This window comes from Odontomachus brunneus, unplaced genomic scaffold (genome assembly GCF_010583005.1).
Source record: "Odontomachus brunneus isolate Ranch 3 - 2012 unplaced genomic scaffold, Obru_v1 Obru_scaffold_091, whole genome shotgun sequence".
In the NCBI taxonomy this organism is placed as follows: Eukaryota; Metazoa; Arthropoda; class Insecta; order Hymenoptera; family Formicidae; genus Odontomachus; species Odontomachus brunneus.
The window spans coordinates 642307-645458 of NW_022639541.1; positions in this window are offsets into that span (position 1 = coordinate 642307).

Below are 3152 nucleotides of genomic sequence, written 5' to 3' on the forward strand. Positions count from 1 at the left end.
ATACATACATATATATATATATATATATATATATATATATATATATATATATATATATAATATACATACATATAAGAATATATATACATATATTGCAAGCACACTGCCACGATTTTTCCCGACGCACAATCATCGTCGTCGTCGTTGTCGTCGTCGTCGTCGTCGTTCTCCAACTCGCCTCGGCAGGAGGACGCGCTGCACTTAGACCCTGTCTAAGGAAATAAAGAGGAAAAGGAAAGACGCGCGAGTACCAGGGAGAAAGACACACACTGACGAGCGACGTGTATGTACCGTATGTACCGTGCGCGGCTAAACCCGCGAACGCATGGGAATTTAATTATCTATAGGTATAACCGATTAAGGACTAGCGCTATCGATATAACGGTAAGTTACCGAGACCGATAACGTGGAGCGCCGCGCGCCCCTCGCGGGACGATGATACAGAGAGAGAAATGAAAACACAAAGAATTATCGATAATGTTGAGGTTGTTTGTCATAGTATATGCGTTGTCATAGAGTAACGTGATATGTCTATATAGTATATGAAACAATTATGTCGGGCCGCGCGCAGCGGCAGCGAACGCCACCACCCCCCGGTCGGACTTTAGCGGTTTGCGTTAGCGGAATAAATTACCGTTGCCCGGGAGTCGTGGCCGGAAGGGTGAGTGAGCCAGCGACGGGGATCATCGGGCCTCGGCCTCGATGGGCTGCCAAGAAGAAGGGTTGAAAAGGAGGAGGAGGAAGGGGAAGAGGGTGGCGGAAAGACCTTGATCGCCGCGTGAAGAGAAGCGCACTTTTGTTCCTTCTCTCCTCTTGTTCCTTCTTCTCACGCGAAATCACCGTCGTCGTCGTCGTCGTCTCCTCCTCTTCGCAACCACGGCACCTGTTGTCGGCTGGGAACGCGCGAGTAATAAATTGAAAGATTGCAAAAAAGGGAGAAGAATGTCGACGGGAGTAGTGTCCCTAGAAGATGGAGTCTGTCAAAATGGCGTGTTTGTATGGCGAGGGCGACTCGTGTTTGCGAAGTGCGTTGCGAGCATCAAGTGAAACGTACTCCAGATTACTTCCCTCATCATTTTGTACCACGATGATGACGAACTTCGGTGCTTGAAGTTCATATTGTCACAAGCGCTGTGTAACGATAAAGCGAAGCAAGTGAGTTGCTCTTTGTAACTTCACAGTACAATGATAAGCACAACACAATGAAGCACTGCGAGATTGCTGACGCCGTTTTGAGGGGCCTACAAGCCGTATCAATGAAGCGAGATCCTTGGAAACTGCGAACGACACGACTTGCTTCGCGAGCCGCCGCCGCGGCTTCCCGACGGACGGACGGACGGAAGCGAACGGACGTTAAGTCCGCTCTCTTTCTCTTTTAACCCTTTCGCGTGACCGTGCCGCGCGACACGCCGGGGGAAATGGCGGAGGATACTCGTCTAATCGAGAGAGAGAGGGGCTACAGATCTCCGGCAAATTGTACAGATCGAGAGAGTAAATTGTCGTCGTCCCTCCCCCGTCCCCCGCCCCCCTTCGATGGGAACAGACCGTTAGGGATTATTCTGAGAGGGTGAACGCGAGGGTTCGTTTCGTCGCGAGCCACCCCGGCGAACGTGCGAATTACAAACGGCGAAATATACACACACACACACACACACATATATTTACATACATATATATATATATATATATATATATACATGCGACGACGCATAATTAACGTTCTCATTAATTCCCGCGCAAATCACCGCGTGCGATTTCGCAGCTCCTTCGGCCGTCTCGTAAATCCCGTTTCGATATCACGCGGCGGGGTTGCAGCGCGCGTTAAAGTTCTCCTCTTAATTTACCGTCTCTGAGAGGCCAGTACAAATACTTTACGTCTTCTCCGGGTAAAGGATAAGGATACACGCACACAAGCGGTAGCGAAAGGGTTAACGATTCTCGAGACTTTAGGATGATAAAATGAAAAACAGAAAACAGCAAAAACAAAAGAAGAAGTAGCGTGTTAAGATAACTCTTTCTTTCTTTCATCCTTCTCTCTCTCTCTCTTTCTATTCTATTCTCTCTCTCTCTCTCTTCCTCTTTCTCTCCCTGTCTCTCCCTCTTCCTCGCTACGGAATCCGTTAACGATACCGATCGCGAGGCATTCAACTCTTATACGTACCAAAGATAAGGAAAGTTCGGTGTTAGCTTTTAGGAAACTCTCATCTCTCGTACACGATTCACGGTCCGCCTGAAGTCGCACTATAAATCAAATAGACTAACTAATTCATCGTTAACATTCGATATGTGAATGAATGAGCGAGTACGCCTGCCAATCAGTCGCTGTAAGTCGGAATAAGACGGGAGACCTCGAATTTTTATGGGATCCTCCCCTTCTCCTTCTTTCTCTCTCTTTCTCTCTTTCCTTCTATTCTTCTTTCTCTATTTCAACCCTCTCTCTCTCCCCCCCTCTCTCTCTCTCTTTCTCTCTAACCGATATTAGTAAATTGATCGACGAGGAGGAAGAGACAGATCGCGATGTGAAGGAACGGTTGACGAATCGATCGCGAGTTTAATTAGAGGATAAGTAATTAACTCGAGAACCGAGCGATTGGTCGATCTTTTCCAGTCTCACAGCATCTCCCTTTGTTCGGGTTCATCGATTTTCATCCGCCTTTTGGCACGTACACATACATACACACATACGAGTACACATACACAAACATACGTACACGTACAAACATTCTTTTCAGATGCGCTTTCCTTTCATTCGATTTGTATCCATCCCATTGCGTTTCCTCCACGCGTATACACGCGTGTTCGATATGCGTACCACAGACGTACATAAAGTATACATACATACATACATATATATATATATATTTGCGCGCGTAAATTTTGTTAATTTCGTGGACGGTCCGCTCCCCGGGAGACACGGGGATTTTTCACGTACGTATAATTAGTTTAAGCTCTACGATAAGCGCAGTTTACACGCGGTAAACATTAAGTTAGGTTTAGTCTACTTTTATGAATTCACCGTCAAGCTGTACTATGTATTATATGTTCTTTTGTAAGATTTAACAGTAATCGGAAATAAATGGTCGAAGAACAGTGACGAGACGCACCGGTTTTCATCTCTCGCTCTTCCTCTCTTTCTCCTCGCGCTCGTCGGG